Source organism: Agelaius tricolor, unplaced genomic scaffold (assembly GCF_023055355.1).
Source record: "Agelaius tricolor isolate 1412-34295 unplaced genomic scaffold, bAgeTri1.0.p SCAF_20, whole genome shotgun sequence".
In the NCBI taxonomy this organism is placed as follows: domain Eukaryota; kingdom Metazoa; phylum Chordata; class Aves; order Passeriformes; family Icteridae; genus Agelaius; species Agelaius tricolor.
The window spans coordinates 13,454,451-13,472,021 of record NW_027269280.1 but is presented as its reverse complement, the minus strand read 5'-3'; positions in this window follow the sequence as shown (position 1 = coordinate 13,472,021).

Sequence of the window (17,571 nt, the reverse complement as noted above, 5' to 3'; positions counted from 1 at the left end):
GACATTCTGTGATTGTGTGATTCTGTAACCTGACTCTGAAAGGAATTCACACAATCACAGAATATCCTGAGCTGGAGGAACCCCCAGCATCGCCCAGCCCAGCTCCTGTCCCTGCCCAGACCCCCAACAATCCCACCCTGTCCATCCCTGGCAGTGCTGCCCAAAGGCTCCTGGAGCTCTGGCAGCCTCAGGGCTGTGCCCATTCCCTGTCACTGTGCCAGGAGCTCTCCTGTGCTGGTTTGGGATGCTCAGGGACCTCCTGCCTCTGCCCTGGTCCCTGGCATCTCTTCCCCTGAGTTTGCCAGGGTTCCTCAGCAATGCTTTATCAGTTCATCAATGGCTGCTTCACGTGAAACATTTGCTGAACACCTGGGATTGGACTCAGCTTTGGGGTGGTGCTGAGTTAGGCTCTGGTTTAAACTTCAGGTGAAAGAAGAGTGAATATGACGCAGAAACATCAGTGAGGCTCCTTCCCCACATCCATTAATTTGGGAAAGGCCTCCAAGATCAAGTCTAACCTTCAATCAAATCCCACCATGGTCACTGAGCCATGTCCCAGTTGCCACTTCTCATTCTTTCCCCATTTCCAGGGATGGGGACTCCATCACTGCCCTGGCTTTCCTTGGCCAAGCTCCTGTGCTCATTCCTCTCTCCAGACCCAGCTGAGAGCTCTCTGGAGGAATCACAAGCTCTTGTTAAAACCCACAGGTGACTTTGGCAATTGCTGGCCTGGCAGAGGTCAGCCCTGAGCCTGGAGTGCCCCTCAGGCAGCACAGCCTTGCAGGAAAGGTTTTTTCCATCCCAGGGGTTCTGAGAGCGGTCTGTGTGTGGGGACTGGCAGAGCAGGACATGGGGGGCTGTGCCTTGCTGGGAATGGGGTGTCCCCTGCAGCCTTGGGGAGCCTCCAGCTCTGTGTCCTGCCCAGGGGCCCTTTGCCAGGTGGGATTTGGGACACCTGCAGTGACAAACCCTCCCTGGCCCCTCTGTCCCACCCTGCCTGTCCTCTGCACGGGAAATGCACCTTTAAATAGCTGAGAAGCCCCCTTGACTCCGTGCCCAAAACTGTGGTGAAAGAGGCTCCATCTTTCCATCTCTGACAAATCAATACTGTCTGGGCACTGGAGATCCCAGCTAAATGAAGTGCTAATTACTAATTTAATAGTCAGAATAAAACTCTCTCAGGCTGTAAAGAGAAAGGCCACTCCCCCTTGAAGGTGAACAGAGCAGTGAGCAGAAAGGCTAAAATACAACCCAAGAGTCTTCTCAAAAGGTTGAAGGCCCCTCTCAGTCATTTCTGTGTTTTGTTCCCTCTGTTTGTGATTTCTTAGATCCAGCAGCATCCTGTGGAATCCAAAATTTATTGTGAGGAGAGCATTGGTAACAAAAGTTCAAGTGCTGCAGTGAAAATCTGTCTCCTCTTCTTGGAAAGCCCTTGCAAAAAAACCCAGCAACAACACAATGCATAGGAATAAAGCTAAGAAATGCAGCATTCGGAGCCAGAAAATGAAAGCTAAAAGCTGTGGTTGCTCTGCATCTTAATCTCTCTGCCCTGGCTAAGGTTTCCTTTTCCATTAGTGCATTATTTAGCAGCTACAATGTAAGAGAGGATGGGAGCTGACAGGCAGAGCCTGTTCTGGAGTGGTTACAGGGCTGTGCTTCTCCTGTACCCACAGAGCTGACTCCAGCTTTGATGGATCACCAGGAATGAGATGGGTGGGTGCAGTGCCCTGCAATGGGGCAGGAAGGGGCAGCCCAGACCTGCAGGGGATCCCAGCACAGCTTGTCTGTCCTTCCTGGGGCTGCAGCCCTCCCACAGAAGAATCATAGGACCATGGAAGAAGATGGAAGGGACCCACAGGACCATCCAGTCCCACCCCTGTCCCTGCCCAGACCCCAGTGAGCCCTTCTCAGGGACCTGGCAAAGGGACATCACCCAGGAACCTGCTTAACCCTTCCAGGGCCTCATCCATACCCCAAAGCATGCAGCTACACCCAGCAAAGCCAGGATCCTGTGCAAGGAGGGAAATAAGGAAAGGGAAAAGAGGGACAGGGCAGGGAAAGAAAAGCCAAAGAAGCAAGAGGAACTGTACAAAGCTCTGTTCCCATCATCTTCAAGCCTTGGTTCAGCTGTGCAGGGTGAGCACTGAACTCCTCACTTCTGCCAAGGTTCCTCAGGAGCTGGGTGATGAAAGGGTGGATTCTTCATCCCAGCAGTGCAAGGCCGAAGAATGGGGATAAAGCCTCACAGTCCATGATTGTCTTGAGGGATCCTTTTGTTACATCTCTTTTTAGAATCACAGAATCACAGAATATCCTGGGCTGGAAGGGACCCCCAGGATCCTCCAGTCCCACCCCTGTCCCTGCCCAGATCCCCAACAATCCCACCCTGTCCATCCCTGGCAGTGCTGCCCAAAGGCTCCTGGAGCTCTGGCAGCCTCAGGGCTGTGCCCATTCCCTGGGCAGCCTGGGCAGTGCCAGCACCCTCTGGGGGCAGAACCTTGCCCTGATCTCAGCCTGAGCTGCCCTGGCCCAGCCCCAGCTGTGCCCTGGCTCCTGTTCCTGCTCACCACAGAGCAGAGCTCAGTGCCTGCCCCTCCTGTGGACACCTGAGCTCCTTCCCTCCCACAGGGGCTGTGCTGCCCTTGGGAGCTGAGGAGCCCTGGAGAAGGAGCCCAGGACAAGGTGCCAGCTGTCCCACTGAGAACAGGGCACGCTGCTCTGCCAGGTCCCACCTGTGGCAGCACCAGAGCCCCTCCAGCCCCCCCTGTGACCCCTCAGCCATGGCTGCGCAGGAGCTCCAGTGCTCCTGCCCTGATTTTCTGGTGACTGGCTGTGAGAGTCTGTCCGAATTTTCCCTCATCTGCCTCACGATCGTCATTTGAGGACCACTGAAGAGAAGAGCCCCCTGTTTTCTCTGTAGGAGAAAGTCACACGCCAACAAGGCCCTGAGACCTGAGAGCATTGCTAAGTCACTGTTTTCACAGGTGTTCTTTGCTGTGTGCTACACTGAACCCAATGAGAAGAAGGGGGCACCGTGCCCTGTTTGCAACAACAGCCCTGGGAGCTGTCCCACCTCTCGGCCTGGCTGGATTCTCCTGAGTTCTGGGTGGTCCCCCCACAGCAGACCCTGACCTGTTTTACAACCCCCGTGACAGACAGACTGAGATGTGAGGAGCCTCTCCATCAAGGACTGAGACATGGAACCCCCATGTGAAAAGGCCCCTCTGCTCCTTCCAAGGACTGGGACTGAAACTCCCAGCCCGGGGCAGGTGTGTGGGGGAGGCAAGCTGACCAAAGCGAGATGTTTGCCTGCAGGGTGTGACCGCTGGACCAAGAACACAATGGCTCTGGTTTACTGCTGAGAGCATGGACTACCTGTTACATCTATTCCTTATTGTATCTGTTCCCCCCTCACAATTTCCAATAGAGTTATCATAATAAAAACCTCTGAGTTAGTGAGAGATTTTGAGATCTCCCCAGTGTAACAGGCGGATCCTCAACTGGACTGGACCAAAGGACTTCGTCTCTACCTTTGGTAGCAATATCTCCCTCTATCTCTCTCTCTTTTCTCTCCCTTTCTCTATCTTTTTCTCTCCCTTAATCCCTCTATTGCATTTTGCTGTGGGTATTCAATAAAGATGCATTTGTTTTGATTATTACTGCAAATCCCCTGTGCCATGTCAGTGTTTTTTGCACCCTGAGATCAATCCATGAACCATCACGAAACCCATCCCTGAGGATGGATCATGACACTGGCACATTCCAGCCATTCCCAGGGCCCTGCACTGGCTCCATGTGCTGTGGAGCCGAGTCCCCAGTGCCAGCACAGCTCTGCACAGGGGCTGTCCTCACTGGCTCAGCAGCAGGGCAGGGACAGCTCCAGGGGCTCCTGCTGGGCCCATTCCTCCCCTGGAAGCTGTTCCTCCCTGTTCTCTGGGCTCCAGGGCCCTGCCAGGCAGGAGGCACAGCCGAGGTGCAGTGCTGGGTATCGACGTGCCCCAATATTCATGGCCCCATAAAGCTGGTTTATGGTGATATAATAACCCTAAATATGGCACTATTGGCAACAGGGAGCTCGCAGTTCTGAGTGCTCTATCCTCGGTGAAATAAATGCCTCCCAGTCATCAATAGAGGAGCTGGAAGGAGTCAAGCAAACAGCAGCTTTTCCATCCCTCTCCCCGCTGCAGCTTCACAAGGTATCAATATATCTATTGGAGTCCTTTGTGAGCAAGACATAAATCTGGGCGTTTGTTTGCCGGGAACAAATGCTTTATTATTAGCAAATTGTAAAGCAGGGGCGAAGCACTCTGCTAACAAGTGCCCGATCTGCAATGCTAATGGCAGCTGGCTGCAGCTCACACTCCGCCCCTCCTGTAAACACCTCCGTGGGAGCAGCAGCATCTCCCGGTGACTGAGAGCCCAGCCCTCCCCTCCCGCTCCTGCTGCCGAAAATAAGCTCTGCAATCGCTCCAGGCCTGGCAGACGAGCACGGGAAGCGCTGGGCAACGCTCTCCACTCTGAGTGGCAGCGGAGCATTTTGACATCTTGCCAGAATTCCTGAAAAAGGAAGGGGGAAAATCCATTTTCTTTCCTTTTTTTCAGGCTGTTGTTATCAGGAGTGAGTGGGGAGCTGTGTTTGCCAGGAGCTGCGAGGCTGGCAGGCTGCTCTCCACCCATGTGGGGTGGGGAACACGCTGGGAGATGTTTTGGGAGATGTTCTGGACGTGCTGCAGGGCTCCCCAAAATCCTGAGTGATCAGAGCCCTCTTCAGTCGGAACACCTGGACAGGACTGCCAGGGAAACCCCAGGGCACAGGGGACACCACGAGCTGTCAGCAGCTTTGGGAACTTCCCCAGCCCCACTCCTCCTTCAGAGGAGCTCAGCTCAGCCCCGGTTCAACAGGAAAACCCCCTGGCTCTTGCCCAGCTCCCTGGGAAGGGGAACAGCCCCAGGGTGCTGCCACAAGATCCTGAAACTGCAGTTTAAGTGAGGTTCCCTCCTGGTTTTCTCTTTTCCAGTGCATCACCATCCTGGTCTGGAGGCCAACCCAGCCATGAGCAGCAGATATTTCATCCACTTTCAAGAGGAGGGAGTGCTTGCACTGTGAGCTGGAGGGCTGCTGGCATCTCACCCTGGAGCCCACCTTCCCTTCCCTTCCCTTCCCTTCCCTTCCCTTCCCTTCCCTTCCCTTCCCTTCCCTTCCCTTCCCTTCCCTTCCCTTCCCTTCCCTTCCCTTCCCTTCCCTTCCCTTCCCTTCCCTTCCCTTCCCTTCCCTTCCCTTCCCTTCCCTTCCCTTCCCTTCCCTGGCACCCTGCAGTCCAGCATGGTTTGCAGAGCTGGGATGTTCCAGCAGCTCCTTGGGAGCCCTGCAGAAGGCACCACCACCCACTCCTGCCAGGGAACAGCAAACACGGCCAGATATTTGCATGCTCCATTTGGAGTGCTTTGAAACAGCTTCTCAAGTCAGTTTTGGTAAAGCTCTCAGTGATCTTCCCCACTGCAAGGATGTTTTATGTATCTCAGAGCACTCTGTCACACACACACAGGAAGGTGCCCTTCACAGGTGGCTTCTCTGTTGCTTGAGGGTGACATCAAGCTGTCCATGTGAGTCACAGAGGGAGGAAGAGCAGCCCCAGACACCAGAAGTCCTTCCACACTCAGGCAGTGGTGCAAGAGCTTCCCAGGCTGCAGTTTTCCAGGGCACAGCCCCTCTGCACAAGGCTCTGTTGGAGCAGAGCTGAGCACGGTCCCTGCAGCAGCTGAGGGAGATGGAGGAGCTCCCAGGGGCCTCCTCTTGCTGGGAGCCCACAGAGCCCCCATGGCACCACCCAGACACACCTGGGCACAAGCTCAGCCCCATTTTCCTGCCCTCTGCCCGTTCTGAGCTGAGGAATGGCACGAGAGGAGCTGAGGCTGGGGGGAATTGAGCCTCAGGCAGGCTCCTGCGAGGTGTGAGGGCTCCCTTGGCTCCCTGTCCTTGGGGCTGCAGCCCAGGGGAACATGGAAATGGCAGGAGAGGAAGAGCAGGACTGTGAAAGGTGAGAAAAGCATGGTGGGGGGGTTTAGCCAAGGGCCAGCTGGGCTCTGGGCTTGGAAAGACCTCAGGAGGAAGCATCAGGAATCCCTGCTGTCCTTGCCATGCCAGCATCCATCTGCAGGGCTGCCAGCAGTTGTGTCCTCACACCTGCCCTGTTCCTGCACTGCTCCCGAGCATCACTCCTGTGCAGAGATGGAGCTGGGACATGGCCTCAGCCCCATTCCACAGGGAAAAGTCCCTCTCAGCCCTGCCCATCCTTCCTGGGATGCCCAGGGCAGCAGTACATCTGCAAACGACCCCAGAGCTGCAGTGCCCAGCAAAAATGTCAGGCTGGACACCAGGAGGAATTTCCTCATGGAAAGGGGGCATCAGGCCTTGGCAGGGGCTGCCCAGGGAGGTTTGGAGTGCCCATCCCTGGAGGTGTCCAAGGGAGGACTGGATGTGGCACTGAGTGCTCTGGGCTGGGGACAAGGTTGGGATTTGGAACAGGATGGAATCAATGACCTTGGAGGGCTTTTCCAGCCTCAGTGATTCTGGGATTCTGTGAATAAAGCCAAGGTTCTCACTTCCAGCAGACTCTGGGCAAAGCCTCCAGCCCTGCAGGAATCTCTCACGGAGAAAAGAAGCCAAAATTGCAGCTCCTGCAGCATGGAAATGCTCAGGGCTGTCTTGCCTGGCACCTGCAGCAGTCTCAGCCCCGTGCTGGCTCTGCCTGATGCTGCAGAATCTCATGGATCAGCACACGGGGCCCTGGCACAGCCCTGTGCCAAGCACTGCCCTTGGAGGGGACAGAGGTGACAGCGGGGCTCCGAGTGCTGCCCTGGCCTCAGCCTGCCATTGCCAGCTCCCCTGCAATTCCTGATCCCGCATTCCTCATTGCCCAGCTCACGCTCGGCCCAGTGCAGTTCCTGCTTCTTATCCCACCATCCCGCATTCCCGGCTGCTCCAGTGCAATTCCTGCTTCTTATCCCACTATCCCACATTCCCGGCCGCTCCAGTGCAATTCCTGCTTCTTATCCCACCATCCTGCATTCCCGGCTGCTCCAGTGCAATTCCTGCCTCTCCTGATCCCATATTCCCGCATTCCCGGCTGCTCCAGTGCAATTCCTGCCTCTCCTGATCCCATATTCCGGCATTCCCGGCCGCTCCAGTGCAATTCCTCCTCTCCTGATCCCATATTCCCGCATTCCCGGCTGCTCCAGTGCAATTCCTGCCTCTCCTGATCCCATATTCCCGCATTCCCGGCTGCTCCAGTGCAATTCCTGCCTCTCCTGATCCCATATTCCCGCATTCCCGGCTGCTCCAGTGCAATTCCTGCCTCTCCTGATCCCATATTCCCGCATTCCCGGCTGCTCCAGTGCAATTCCTGCCTCTCCTGATCCCATATTCCCACATTCCTGGCCGCTCCAGTGCAATTCCTGCCTCTCCTGATCCCATATTCCCGCATTCCCGGCCGCTCCAGTGCAGTTCCTGCCATGCCCGCACAGATGGCGTCGGGCCGGGCCGTGCTGAGCGCGGCTCTGCGGGGCCGGGTCCGAGACAAAGCCCCCAAATCCCGGCTCTGGGCAGCGCTCCGGGCCCTGGCAGATCACTCTGCCTCTCATGCTCAGCGCTGTCGCTCTTAAAATTCATCTCAGCGCTGCCCCGCAGCATCAGCTCCTGCTGCAAAATCCCCGTGTCCCTCGAAATCCCTGTGAGGGGCTGTGGGTGCTCCTCTGGGGCTGCCTGGGACCAGTGCGGTGCTGCAGCCCTGCTCTGTGCCTGCACTGCTGCTGCAGCCCTGCTTTGCTCTGTCCCTGCACTGGTGCTGCAGCCCTGCTCTGCTCTGTCCCTGCACTGCTGCTGCAGCCCTGCTTTGCTCTGTCCCTGCACTGCTGCTGCAGCTCTGCTCTGTCCCTGCACTGCTGCTGCAGCCCTGCTCTGTCCCTGCACTGGTGCTGCAGCCCTGCTCTGCTCTGTCCCTGCACTGCTGCTGCAGCTCTGCTCTGTCCCTGCACTGGTGCTGCAGCCCTGCTCTGCTCTGTCCCTGCACAGCTGCTGCAGTTCTGCTCTGTCCCTGCACTGGTGCTGCTGCAGCTCTGCTCTGTCCCTGCACTGCTGCTGCAGCTCTGCTCTGTCCCTGCACTGGTGCTGCAGCTCTGCTCTGTCCCTGCACTGCTGCTGCAGCTCTGCTCTGTCCCTGCACTGCTGCTGCTGCAGCCCTGCTCTGTCCCTGCACTGGTGCTGCAGCTCTGCTCTGTCCCTGCACTGGTGCTGCAGCTCTGCTCTGTCCCTGCACTGCTGCTGCAGCCCTGCTCTGCTCTGTCTCTGCACTGCTGCTGCAGCTTTGCTCTCTCCCTGCACTGCTGCTGCAGCCCTGCTCTGCTCTGTCCCTCCCGTGCCCCCCGGGCAGCAGGGCCGGCCCCCAGCCCCTGCCGGGCTCCTCGGTCCCTGCCAGCTCCCCCAGGGCTGCCCCGCTGCTTCCTTGAAACTTGTCCTGTACTTTACTTTGAATGCAGCAGGGAGTCAGAATTCCGCCCACTGTTCCCTTCTATTCTTGGCCCTCCGCTTCCCTCACCTCCCAACCAAAATCTGTTCTCCTTCTGAAAATGGCTTTGATTTTCTGACGGCGAGAAGGCAGCTCTCTCCCACGGGCTTTGGGCCGTGGGCTGGCACCCCCAGCTCTGCAGCCCGGCCCAGGGGCTGCCCCTGGCCTCGCTGACCCCTCCGCAGCCCCGCTCTGCTCTGCCCTGCCCTGCTCTGCCTGCTGGCAGCGCTTCTGCGGCTCCTCCACTCCCTGCTCCTTGCATTTACCGCCTGCCTTGTGCCAGCCCTGCTAAATTTACGGGATTGTTGCTGGGAATTAGCGCTGTGTCCGTGTTTTCCTCCCTCCCTTCCTGCTGCCACTGCCGGCCGAGGCGGAACGCGCTGTTTGTCCCCATTCCAAGCGGCTCTGTCGAATCAACAAGAACAGATTATTCATCTGCTGCGGGAGGCTAATTGCAAACAGCCAGGAAACAGAGGATGATTTCACCGGCAAGGAATGGGCAGCGCTGGCCCTGCCCCTTTTGGCAGCACGGGTCAAACCCGAGCTCACACCTGAGCACAGCCCTGGTGCCAGCACCCTCTGATGGCTTTGGGGTCCCCAGACAGGGACCCTGCTTGGCGAGGCAGCAGCACAGCCCCATCAGTCCCAGTCCAAGCAGCCCCTGCAGTGCCAGAAACCCCTTCAGCTCACACCCAGGCACATTTGTAACACCTGCACCTGCTCCCTGAGCTCTTGAGCCTGCACTGGGGGGAATCCTCAGGTGCTCTTCAGAGCTCTGAGGTCTCTGGAACACAAATCCCCCCAAACCAGCACCCTTGTGCTGCCCATTTCACATCTTTAGCCAAGAGGTGGCACAAACAGCAGCCCCAGGGCAAGCAGGAGCCTCATGGAGGTTCCTCCAGTCCAGGAACGTGGAAGGGTTTGCTGGACATGTGGTTTGTGTGTCATTGTCACTGCCACTCCTGGTGGCACCTCAGCTGCACACATTTATGATGTTCACCCTGCAGGAGCAGCATGCCTGAGTGTCCTGAGTGCTGTCCCCTGCTCAGGGCCTGGCCAGCACGGCCTGGGGAGTGCTGGTCCTGCAGGGCATGGAACCATGGCTCTGGATTCCCAGTGCTGGTCCTGCAGGACATGGGACCATGGCTCTGGATTCCCAGTGCTGGTCCTGAAGCACATGGGACCATGGCTCTGGATTCCCAGTGCTGGTCCTGGAGCACATGGAACCATGGCTCTGGATTCCCAGTGCTGGTCCTGCAGCATGTGGGACCATGGCTCTGGATTCCCAGTGCTGGTCCTGGAGCACATGGAACCATGGCTCTGGATTCCCAGTGCTGGTCCTGCAGGGCATGGGACCATGGCAGTGGATTCCCAGTGCTGGTCCTGCAGGGCATGGAACCATGGCTCTGGATTCCCAGTGCAGGTCCTGGAGCACATGGAACCATGGCTCTGGATTCCCAGTGCTGGTCCTGGAGCACATGGGACCATGGCTCTGGATTCCCAGTGCTGGTCCTGCAGGACATGGGACCATGGCTCTGGATTCCCAGTGCTGGTCCTGCAGGACATGGGACCATGGCTCTGGATTCCCAGTGCTGGTCCTGCAGGACATGGGACCATGGCAGTGGATTCCCAGTGCTGGTCCTGCAGGACATAGGACCATGGCAGTGGATTCCCAGTGCTGGTCCTGCAGGACATGGGACCATGGCAGTGGATTCTCAGCTCCTGTTGCTGCTGCCAGGGCTCTGAAGCAGCAGCTGCTCTGCAGAGTCAGGTTTGCAATGAGAGGAGCTGATTTCCATGGGCCTTCCCACAGAGCTGCATTCTGCTTTCCTGCAGCCTTCTGGCTCTTCCTGAAAACCTCTCGCTTTAGGAGCTATGTGGGCACTTGGCTTTTCCTGGGGCACTCTGCAGGAGCAGCTCTCAGCTGTCACTTCAGTGCCTGCACTGCTCTGGGCAAGGGTGGGCAATGGAGGGGCCACCAGGCCAGGGGGGTCAGGGGGTGGCTTAATCCCAGGGGCCCTTCTAGGCTCAGGCTGCTGCCAAAACCACACCTCCTTCTCACTGTACTCAGTGCTTTTTTGCCAAAATACTCCATTCCATGATGTTCATTTGCCACTTTCCCTGTGGAATTGGGTGCCCCTGCCCTTTGCCAGCAGAGCAAAGCCATGGCCTTGACAGGGATGTTTCTAAAGCCTTCATTAAGAGCTGGTTCAACAGCACTGACAGCATTTTCTTGGCGTTATTTCTAAAAGCTGAAGCAGTTCTTGTAAAGCTTTGAAAGTTCCAGCACATCCCCTGGCAAACCTCTGTGGTCCAAAGCAGCAGCAATGCCCCAGCAATTCAGTGCCTGGTGGGCAGGGTGAGCTGGGCTCTGACTCCAGCAGCTCCACAAGGCCAAAGCCAGCATTTGCTGGGATCATGGCAGTTTGGGACAATAATTGCCAAACAGGATCAAAGACAAATCCACCAGATTTGAGCTGCTCGAGCATTCCTGCACTCCCCTGAATACAGAGCAAGTTTCAAGACAGAAAAAAAGGTTTGAAAAAATCCAGCTTGTCACAGATTCTCTCCAGGTGATGTTTGGGGTCAGGTTTAGTCTAAAACCTCCTTGGAGTGGAAGCAATGCTTTGGTTCTCCAATCTTCTGCCCAGTTTGGCACAGTCAGTACTGGAGAATTCTGCTCTGAACTTTGCCCTTCCCTGCAGTCCCACCCTTTACATTTTCAGGAAAACACACACTAGAATTGTATTTACTTGTTTAATTCTAACTAAAGAAGACAATACTGCCTTACCCCTCTCTGAAATGCCTCAGTGTGCTCCAGTCCACTCTGCTGCTTTCCATGGGGGGGGCTGAACACTGGGGACTGACTAAAAGGGCTAAAAACTGAAGAGCCAGACTGTGGTGCCTGGAGATCCATGGGGCAAAGTGACAGAGCTGCTTAAACCTGGCCTGTCCCAGCTGGAGATCCTGCCTAGGGGGCCCCAGGAGCAGCTCAAGCCAATCTTTGCAGATAACTGAACGAGTAATCCCTGCTCTACCCCAGCTTCCACCTTCCTCCAGCTCGCTTGGTTTCTCTTTTCCATGAGCAGTTTTTCTGCTCTTTAGCCAGCTTCTCTGGCACAAAGCCATGCCAGTGCTATGCCAAGGGCCATGCCAGTGCCATGCCAGTGCCATGCCAGTACCATGCCAGTGCCATGCCAGTGCCATGCCAGTACCATGCCAAGGGCCATGCCAGTGCCATGCCAGTGCCATGCCAGTGTCATGTCAAGGGCCATGCCAAGGGCCAGTGCCATGCCAAGGGCCATGCCAGTGCCATGCCAGGGCCATGCCAAGGGCCATGCCAGTGTCATGCCAAGGGCCATGCCAGTGCCATGCCAGTGCCATGCTAGTGCCATGTCAAGGGCCATGCCAGTGCCATGCCAGTGCCATGCCAGTGCCATGCCAGTACCATGTCAGTGCCATGCCAATACCATGCCAAGTGCCATGCCAGTGCCATGTGCCAGTGCCATGTCAGTGCCATGCCAAGGACCATGTCAGTGCCATTCCAAGGGCCATGCCAAGGGCCAGTGCCATGCCAGTGCCATGCCAAGGGCCATGCCAGTGCCATGCCAGTGCCATGCCAGTGCCATTCCAAGTGCCATGCCAGTGCCATGCCAAGTGCCATGCCAGTGCCATGCCAGTGCCATGCCAAGGGCCATACCAAGGTCCATGCCAGTGCAATGCCAGTGCCATGCCAAGGGCCATGCCAAGGGCCATGCCAAGTGCCATTCCAAGTGCCATGCCAGTGCCATTCCAAGTGCCATGCCAAGGGCCAGTGCCATGCCAGTGCCATGCCAGTGCCATGCCAGTGCCATTCCAAGTGCCATGCCAAGGGCCATGCCAGTGTCATGCCAATGCCATGCCAAGTGCCATTCCAAGTGCCATGCCAGTGCCATGCCAAGGGCCATGCCAAAGGCCATGCCAGTGCCATGCCAGTGCCATGCCAGTGTCATGCCAAGGGCCATGCCAGTGCCATGCCAGTGTCATGCCAATGCCATGCCAAAGGCCATGCCAGTGCCATACCAGTGCCATGCCAAGGTCCATGCCAGTGCCATGCCAAGGACCATGCCAGTGCCATGCCAGTGCCATGCCAGTGCCAGACCCTTCAGGAGCTGTGCAGGGGGTGGCACACTGAGTCCCTCCCATCTCTCGGGCACAGCCTGCTCGTGGCTCCCCTTGCCTGGGGCCAGGGGGTTCCTCCTGCTGTGCCCCAGGGACTTCCAGGCTCTTCTTGGGGATCTCCTTCTTCCTCAGGGCCGGTTTCTCCTCCTCAGGCTGTCTGGGAGGTTTCAAAGCGTGGCTGGCCACAGCTCCTGGTGCCTCACAGCACACCCAGCCCTCCAGTGCCCCCACCCAGGGCTGTCACACCATGGTGGGCACAGCTGAGTGCCCCACACGGGCTGGTCCGGCTGGAAATTGTGATTTGCCTCCAGCCTGCCCTGCCCCCTATCCCTGGGTCCTCTCCCATTCCCCATGCGCCCTCTGCTCTGGTTCCTGCCCCAGGCTGGCTCCCTCTGCCCTCTGTTGATGGCAGCAGCTAAAGGGGAAGAGTCCAATCTTTGGCCTGGAATGGATTTACCTTCAGTGCCCCTGGACAGCCCATGGTGCTGGTCCCTGTTTGGTGGCAGATCCCCGTCCCTGGGGGCAGGAGAGCTGCCCAGGGCTGCCCTGATGTGTCTCACACCCTGTGCCTGCCTGGCTCAGCTCTGCTCCAGGTACAGCAGCGTCCCCGGGAGCCTCTGCAGGCCCTGGAGATTTTCAAGTTAAGACATGAGCTAGAGGAGTAATCCAAAATGAATAATTTATTTTGGTGAATTTTCCTTCCCTCTGTTTACAGATTGTCTCAGAGCAGATTGCAGCTTTCACACCTCAATTCATTATTGGAAACTATTTGCAGATAGTTCCCGGTCTGCAACTCATTTGCTAACTCTGCTGGGAGCACTGCAGATCTGAAATCAGAGCTGCTGTGACTGGTCAGGTGGTGCTGCCATGCTCTCATTCCTCTGTGACATCTCTGAGCTCGGGATGGGGCTGCAGGGGCGGCTGCTCCAGGCACAAATCCCGTGCTCATTTTCTGCCAGGGCTCTCCAGAGCCTTCCTGCAAGGCCCTGCAGCTGCCAGGACAGCCAGGGGCCTTGGGAGAGGAGGGGTCCACCTGAAAAATACACAAGGAAATGGAAAACAAACAAACAAACAAACAGAGTGAGGAGAAGCCACGTCCCGGTGCCTCGAGGCAGAGGAAGTCTGGGCAGGGATGGACTGGAGGGAAACACGAAGCTGAGCCCTGATAGCAGACAGATAACCCATGGATTGCAGACTGGAGGAAGGCACGAAGCTGAGCCCTGATAGCAGACAGATAACCCATGTGTGATGGTGTTCACAGGGGTCTGAGGATGAGGGAAGAGACAAGGATCTGACTCCATGTTTCAGAATGCTTGATTTATTATTTTATGATATATATTACATTAAAACTATACTAAAAGAAGAGAAGAAAGGATTTCATCAGAAGGCTGGCTAAGAATAGAATAGAAAGAATGATAACAAAGGTTTGTGGCTCAGACTCTGTGTCTGAGCCAGCTCCTTGTGATTGGGCATTAATTAGAAACAAGCACATGAGCCCAATCCCAGATGCACCTGTTGCATTCCACAGCAGCAGATAACCATTGGTTACATTTTGTTCTTGAGGCCTCTCAGCTTCTCAGGAAGAAAAATCCTAAGGAAAGGCTTTTCCATAAAAGATGTCTGTGACACCCATGGATTACAGACTGGAGGAAGGCACGAAGCTGAGCCCTCAGACAGCAGACAAATAACCCCTGGATTGGAGCCCAGCCCTAGAACAGCAGAGCCCTGGAAGGCAGAGCTCAGAGCAGCGACCCCAGCTGGGTCCTACAGCTGAGACTGTGCAAAATCAACAGAGGAAACTTTTGTAACAGGGCTAAAATAGTAAAATAAAAGCAGACCTTTATTTGGAAGCTTCCAGGTGTCCCAGTGGTCATGGGCACACCCAGTATTGTATTTTTACATTTTTTAGAGGTATAACAAACTAGCATATCTAACAAATATTGTCCAACTAGAAGAGCAGTTGGTTAGGGAATTTTTCCCCCAGGTACTGCCCCAATGGTGTTGGTCCAGGGCTTCTTTGCTTCACTTCTTGTTATGTCTTCCCAAATTCTGATTAGAAAATGGAATGTTCTTCTTGTAGGTCCTCTACTTGAAAATAAGACTAAATAGTATTCTAGGAATGTGTTAGAAGGTTAGCTTCTTCCTCTGAAATCTAAGAGAAAGGATAGGAAAAACACCAGGAGCTGTATAAACACATTTTAATGGTCTACAAAGTCACAAATACATGAAAAATACAGAAAAAGGAAAAATGTTCAGGCATCAACTGGGCTGGAGCAGCCATTCTTCAGCTGCTGCTCCCAGGTCCCTTCCCACTCCTTGGCTGTGTGTCCAGCACACACCCAGACTGCAGGATGTGCTCAGCAGCTGGGACTGGGGCTGCTGGGAGGCTTTGCACCCCAAAAACCTGCTCAGTGTGGATGCTGGGTCTGCCTGGAGCTTTGCATTGGGGTGGGGCTGAGAGCAGCTGCTGCAGGGATGGAGAGGCCATGGCTGTGCTGGGCTCCCTGGGCTGGCCTGGGGACACCCAGCACTGCCAGCCCAGCACCCATGGGCACCCCTGGGGACACCCAGCACTGCCAGCCCAGCACCCATGGGCACCCTGGGGACACCCAGCACTGCCAGCCCAGCCCAGCACCCATGGGGACACCCAGCACTGCCAGCCCAGCCCCAGCACCCATGGGCACCCCTGGGGACACCCAGCACTGCCAGGCCAGCCCCAGCACCCATGGGGACACCCAGCACTGCCAGGCCAGCCCCAGCACCCATGGGGACACCCCTGGGGACACCCAGCACTGCCAGCCCAGCCCCAGCACCCATGGGCACCCCTGGGGACACCCAGCACTGCCAGGCCAGCCCCAGCACCCATGGGGACACCCCTGGGGACACCCAGCACTGCCAGCCCAGCCCCAGCACCCATGGGCACCCCTGGGGACACCCAGCACTGCCAGCCCCAGCACCCATGGAATGCACAGGGCTCCCCTGGCCCAGCTCTGTGCAGGAGCAGCTTTTGCTCTCAGGTCTTTGTTCAGATTTTACTGCACCTCTCCCCCTCCCCTTGGCTCCCCTGCACGTGCAGAATCTCTGGGGTGGGCTGGCCCCAGCTGGATGCTGGGTGCCCACCAAAGCTGCTTTATCAGTGCCCTCTGCAACTGGAAAGGGGAGAGAAGATAAAGGGAGAGGTAAACACTGGCAGAGATCCCTCCCTGGTCACCATCACAGGCACAACAGCCTGAACCTGGGGATAGTGATTGAATTTATTACCAAAAAATCAGAGCAGGACCATGAGAATAGAATAAATCTTAAAACCAGCTTTCCCCCACCTCTCCCTCTTCCCTGTTCACTCTGCTCTGGAGCCAGGCTGGGAGAGCTGGGGGTGCTCACCTGGAGAGGAGAAGGCTCCAGGGACACCTCAGAGCCCCTTGCAGGGCCTAAAGGGGCTCCAGGAGAGCTGCAGAGGGACTGGGGACAAGGGATGGAGGGACAGGACACAGGGAATGGCTCCCACTGCCAGAGGGCAGGGCTGGATGGGATATTGGGAATTAGGAATTGTTCCCTGGGAGGGTGGGCAGGCCCTGGCACAGGTGCCCAGAGCAGCTGGGGCTGCCCCTGGATCCCTGGCAGTGCCCAAGGCCAGGCTGGACACTGGGGCTGGGAGCAGCCTGGGACAGTGGGAGGTGTTCCCCAAACCCTTCTGGGATTCCCTGCCTGTTCCCAGCTGCCCACAGTGAGTGCAGGGCGAGCTCAGGGCAGCCCCAAGCCCAGGTGAACCAGGTGAGTCTCCCCAAGGCTGTAAAGGGAGCAGCTTTCTGCAAGAGACGCCTGAATAAATCAGCAGCCCTTCCTGCACAGCCTTCTGAAGGATTCCTGGCACATCCCAACCTCAGCAGCACCGCCAGGACCAGGTGGGAACCTTTTCCAGAGGGGATTGATGTGTCAGGCTGGAGCGGTGCTGGGATGATTTACAGGAACAACTCGTCCACACCGACCCCATTGCTCAGGCAGAGAGGCTGAAATGTGAGGGAAATCACGGAGCAGGAGCTGCCAGGGCCATCACTCACTGCTGGGAGCAGCAGCAGCCCGGGGATGGCTGGAGAGGCAGGGCTGGGTGCACTGGCAGAGGTGCAGATTGCACAGCAATGTTCCTGCTCTCTTCCCAGAGCTCACCTCTCCTGGCATTCCCAGAAAACCCTTCTGTGCCTTCAGAGCAGTCCTGCCATGACTGACAGAGGGGAGCTTTTCCCTCCTTGCCCAGCCCAGCCCAGCCCAGCCCTGCCCAGCCCAGCCCTGGTGCAGTTTCATGGCAGGAGGAGCAGAGCAGCCCAGGGAACAGCTCAGACACTCCCTGCCTCTCCCTGGCTTCATGAGCTGAGCAGCTGGCAGGGCTGGAGCCAGGCAGGGCTCACAGCAGCCCAGGGCCAGCCCCTGCCATGTCCTGTGTCCCTGCAGAGGGGCCCAGGCCATGCCTCTGTGCTCTGTGCTGGGGCTGGCCCTGCCAGTGCTGGCCCTGGGCAGCCTCTGAGGTGCTCTGGGACCCAGAGCTCACTGACTGCAGGGGAGGAACCAGGCCTGGCACATCAGCTCTGGGAGCTGGAGGGACCCCCAGGATCATCCAGCCCAGCCCTGGCCCTGCCCAGACCCCCAACAATCCCACCCTGGGCACCCCTGGCAGCGCTGCCCACTCAGATGTGGCTCCTTAATTCCTGACACAAACGGGCCCCACAGGGAGACTTTTCCTGCATTAAATGTTGGCTCATTCCCCCTGAGCTCCAGGATCAGGAGTGTGCCCAGGCAGGGAGGGCTGGAGGCGGCACAGGAGGCTGGGATGTGACCCTGGTGTGGGTCAGGC